Here is a 5,674-nt window from a genome sequence, read left to right on the forward strand (position 1 = left end):
AGCCTTTCTCAAGAAGCAAGAAAGGTCTCAAGTACACAACCTAACCCTCCACCTAAAGGAGCTGGAGAAAGAACAGCAAATAAAGCCTAAACCCAGCAGGAGAAGAGAAATAATAAAGATCAGAGCAGAAATCAATGAAATAGAAACTAAAAGAACAGTAGAACAGATCAACGAAACTAGGAGCTGGTTCTTTGAAAGAATTAACAAGATTGATAAACCCCTGGCCAGACTTATCAAAAAGAGAAGAGAAATGACCCAAATCAACAAAATCATGAGTGAAAGAGGAGAGATCACAACCAACACCAAAGAAATACAAACAATTATAAGAACATATGAGCAACTCTATGCCAGCAAATTAGATAACCTGGAAGAAATGGATGCATTCCTAGAGATGTATCAACTACCAAAACTGAACCAGGATGAAATAGAAAACCTGAACAGACCTATAACCACTAAGGAAATTGAAACAGTCATCAAAAATCTCCCAAAAAACAAAAGCCGAGGGCCAGATGGCTTCCCAGGGGAATTCTACCAAACATTTCAAGAAGAATTAATACCTATTCTTCTGAAACTGTTCCAAAAATAGAAATGGAAGGAAAACCCCCAAACTCATTTTATGAGGCCAGCATTACCTTGATCCCCAAACCAGACAAAGACCCCATCAAAAAGGAGAATTACAGACCAATATCCCTGATGAACATGGATGCAAAAATTCTCACCAAAATACTAGCCAATAGGATCCAACAGTACATTAAAAGGATTATTCACCATGACCAAGTGGGATTTATCCCTGGACTGCAAGGTTGGTTCAACATCCGCAAATCAATCAATGTGATACAATACATTAACTAAAGAAAAACAAGAATCATATGATCCTCTCAATAGATGCAGAAAAAGCATTTGACAAAGTACAGCATCCTTTCTTGATCAAAACTCTTCAGAGTATAGGGATAGAGGGGACATACCTCAAGATCATAAAAGCCATCTATGAAAAACCTACAGCGAATATCATTCTCAATGGGGAAAAACTGAGAGCTTTCCCCCTAAGGTCAGGAACGCAGCAGGGATGTCCACTATCACCACTGCTATTCAACATAGTATTGGAAGTCCTAGCCACAGCAATCAGACAACAAAAAGAAATAAAAGACATCCAAATTGGCAAAGAAGAAGTCAAACTCTCACTCTTTGCAGATGATTTGATACTTTATGTGGAAAACCCAAAAGACTCCACCCCAAAACTGCTAGAACTCATACAGGAATTCAGTAAAGTGGCAGGATATAAAATCAATGCACAGAAATCAGTGGCATTCCTATACACCAACAACAAGACAGAAGAAAGAGAAATTAAGGAGTCGATCCCATTTACAATTGCACCCAAAACCATAAGATACCTAGGCATAAATCTAACCAAAGAGACAAAGGATCTGTACTCAGAAAACTATAAAATACTCATGAAAGAAATTGAGGAAGACACAAAGAAATGGAAAAACCTTCCATGCTCATGGATTGGAAGAACAAATATTGTGAAGATGTCCATGCTACCTAGAGCAATCTACACATTCAATGCAATCCCCATCAAAATACCATCCACTTTTTTCAAAGAAATGGAACAAATCATCCTAAAATTTGTATGGAACCAGAAAAGACCCCGCATAGCCAGAGGAATGTTGAAAAAGAAAAGCAAAACTGGCAGCATCACAATTCTTCCAGCTCTATTACAAAGCTGTCATCATCAAGACAGCATGGTACTGGCACAAAAACAGACACATAGATCAATGGAACAGAATAGAGAGCCCAGAAATGGACCCTCAACTCTTTGGTCAACTCATCTTTGACAAAGCAGGAAAGAATGTCCAATGGAACAAAGACAGTCTCTTCAACAAACGGCGCTGGGAAAATTGGATAGCCACATGCAGAAGAATGAAACTGGACCATTTCCTTACACCACACACAAAAATAGAGTCCAAATGGTTGAAAGAACTGAATGTGAGACAGGAGTCCATCAAAATCCTAAAGGAGAACACAGGCAGCAACCTCTTTGACCTCAGCCGAAGCAACTTCTTCCTAGAAACATCGCCAAAGGCAAGGGAAGCAAGGGCAAAAATGAACTATTGGGACTTCATCAAGATAAAAAGCTTTTGCAAAGCAAAGGAAGCAGTCAACAAAACCAAAAGACAACCGACAGAGTGTGAGAAGATATTTGCAAATGACATATCAGATAAAGGGCTAGTATCCAAAATCTGTAAAGAACTTCTTAAACTCAACACCCAAAGAACAAAGAATACAATCAAGAAATGGCCAGAAGACATGAACAGACATTTTTCCAAAGAAGACATCCAAATGGCCAACAGACACATGAAAAAGAGCTCAATATCGCTCGGCATCAGGGAAATCCAAATCAAAACCTCAATGAGATACCACCTCACACCAGTGAGAATGGCTAAAATTAACAAGTCAGGAAACGACAGATGTTGGCGGGGATGCGGAGAAAGGGGAACCCTCCTCCACTGTTGGTGGGAATGCCAGCTGGTGCAGCCACTCTGGAAAACAGTATGGAGGTTCCTCAAAAAGTTGAAAATAGAGCTACCATATGATCCAGCAATTGCACTACTGGGTATTTACCCCAAAGATACAAAAGTAGGGATCCGAAGGGGTACGTGCACCCCGATGTTTATAGCAGCAATGTCCACAATAGCCAAACTGTGGAAAGAGCCAAGATATCCATCGACAGATGAATGGATAAAGAAGAGGTGGTATATACATACAATGGAATATTATGCAGCCATCAAAAGGAATGAGATCTTGCCATTTGCAACGATGTGGATGGAACTGGAGGGTATTATGTTGAGTGAAATAAGTCAAACAGAGAAAGACATGTATCATATCTCACTGATATGAGGAATTCTTAATTGCAGGAAACAAACAGGGTTGCTGGAGTGGGGGGTGGGGTGGGAGGGATGGGGTGACTGGGTGATAGACACTGGGGAGGGTATGTGCTCTAGTAAGTGCTGTGAATTGTGCAAGACTGTTGAATCTCAGATCTGTACCTCTGAAACAAGTAATGCAATATATGTTAAGAAAAAAAAGAAGAAGAAGAAGAAGGTAGCGGGAGGGGAAGAATGAAGTGGGGGAAATCGGAGGGGTAGATGAACCATGAGAGACGATGGACTCTGAAAAAGAAACTGAGGGTTCTAGAGGGGAGGGTGGTGGGAGGATGGGTTAGCCTGGTGGTGGGTATTGAGGAGGGCACATTCTGCATGGAGCACTGGGTGTTATGCACAAACAATGAATCATGGAACACTTCATCTAAAACTAATGATATAATGTATGGGGATTAACATAAGAATAAAAAAAAAAGAATGCCAAAGAAAGGGTGGGTGTAAGAGAGAAGTAAATATTATCAGTGATAGGTCATTGTGGCACATACTTATTGTGGGGGAAGAATGATAGGAAATAGCCAGAGACTGAGGCAGATAAGGGGTAGTGAAGTCAGCAACAGAGCAAGTCTGCAAGACTGTAATGTCACTGAATCCAAGAAAAAACAAAAACAAAAACAAAAACTGCTTTTTTTGGGGCACCTGGGTGGCTCAGTTGGTTAAGCGACTGCCTTCGGCTCAGGTCATGATCCTGGAGTCCCAAGATCGAGTCCCGCATCGGGCTCCCTGCTCGGCGGGGAACCTGCTTCTGCCTCTGACCCTCCCCCCTCTCATGTGCTCTCTCTCTCTCTCTCATTCTCTCTGTCTCAAATAAATAAAATCTTAAAAAAAAAAAACTGCTTTTTTTTTTTTAATGAAGGAGCTATTTAATTATATCAAAGGATCCAAAGAGGTTAAGGACAAGAACTGAAATATGCTGTTAGATTTTGTAATATCCAAGAAATCACAATTGATGGATGATAGCAAAACATCAATGATAGTAACAACCACCACAATAGCTTCAACTTTGACTATGATCAATACAACAGCAGTATTTTGCCACCAGGGGGAAAAAAACAGTAAAAACACCGTAAACATAAGAATGTACTCAAATTTATAGTGGACTGTGTCCAGTTAGTATAAGATTCAAAGAGTGCAACTCATTTGAGCAAACCCTGGAAGAATCAGGAATTATTACATAATAGATGTTTATAATATTAAAACATGTTTTAAGAAAAGATCACTTCACATTAAAAATACTTGGTTTAAAAAATTGGTGAAATTAAGTACAATGTGTTATCCTGAATTGGATCTTAGAACAGCAAAAGAATATTAGTGGAAAAACTGGTGAAGTGCAAATAAAACTCTATAGTTAGTAGTCATGTACCAATGTTAATTTTTTAGTGTATTTCATGTACAATGGAAAATTAGGAGAGACTGGGCAAAGGGTAATGGAAACTCTTTCTGCTATCTTTGCAGCTTTTCTGTAAATGTAAAATTGTCCCAGATTAAAAAGTTTATTTTTAAAAATATGACCCAACAAATCCAGTGGTGCATATAATGTAAATTTTCACCCAGATAGTTAAATGAATAAATTCTTGGTGCTTATGTAGGTAAATTTTAGTTAATGAAAATTTTATGAAAACTACTCATTCCGCTGCTGTTTTTATACAAATGTGGCATTATTGTTCTGAGACTAAAGAGTGCTATGAATAAAATGTCCTTCAGGTCAAAAAAAAAATAGTCAATGTAATTCACCATATTTTAAACAAAACCATAGGATCATCTCAATAGATGCAAAAAAAAAAAAAAAAAAGGCGTCTGACAAAAGCCAACTTCCATTCCTGACCAAAACTGTCAGCTAACTAGGAATAGAAGAAAACTTCCTCAACTTAATAAAGGGTATTTATGAAGTATCTATAGATAACATCATTCTTACTGGTAAAAGACTCAATGCTTTATTCCTAAGATTAGGAACAAGGCAAGGATGTCTGATCTCACCACTTCTATTCAACATATTTATACTAGAGTTTCAATGCAGTAAGGCAAGAAAAAAGAGATAAAAGACATCCAAATAGAAATTGGAGAAGTAAAGCTATCTTTATTTTTAGACAACATGATTATTTATGTAGAAAGTATTATGGAACCTACAAAAAAGTTACTAGAACAAATGATTGAATTTTTATATATTAACAGTAGACAATAGGAAATTAAAAAATGTTTAACTACCATTTGTAATAACATCCAAAAATAAGACATAGGATAAATCTGACAGAAGATGGGTAAGAACTATACACGAAAAACTACAAAACACTGCTGAGAGCAATTAAAGAAGATCTAAGTAAATGAAGAGATATACTGTGTCATGGGTTAGAAGATTCAACATTGTTGTGTTGTCATTTCTCCCCATGATAAAACACCCTTAAGAAATTTACTAAACTTTGTTCATCCTGCAAATCTGTGCTCACTCCCCTTCACCCTACTTCTTCCTTATCTCAAGCACCTCCAAACTTGCCAATTCAGCATGCAAAAAGCCTTTTTAGAGTATAGATTTTCATCAGAAAGGGAGAGGCTGAGTATTTTCCATTTTATTTAGACTTTGAGTTAAATGGGCCAGAATTCATTTTTACAGTTGCAGGAAGGGAAAGAGTAGCTCTGAGATTTTATGTATGCATATGTGTATATATCTAGTGTTAAACTACATACATATCTGTGATTAAACTTCTAGGCTAAACTCTGAGACGTAAAGGACTTTCTCA

This window comes from Mirounga leonina, unplaced genomic scaffold (genome assembly GCF_011800145.1).
Source record: "Mirounga leonina isolate KUSES-001 unplaced genomic scaffold, KU_Mleo_1.0 Mir_154, whole genome shotgun sequence".
In the NCBI taxonomy this organism is placed as follows: Eukaryota; Metazoa; Chordata; class Mammalia; order Carnivora; family Phocidae; genus Mirounga; species Mirounga leonina.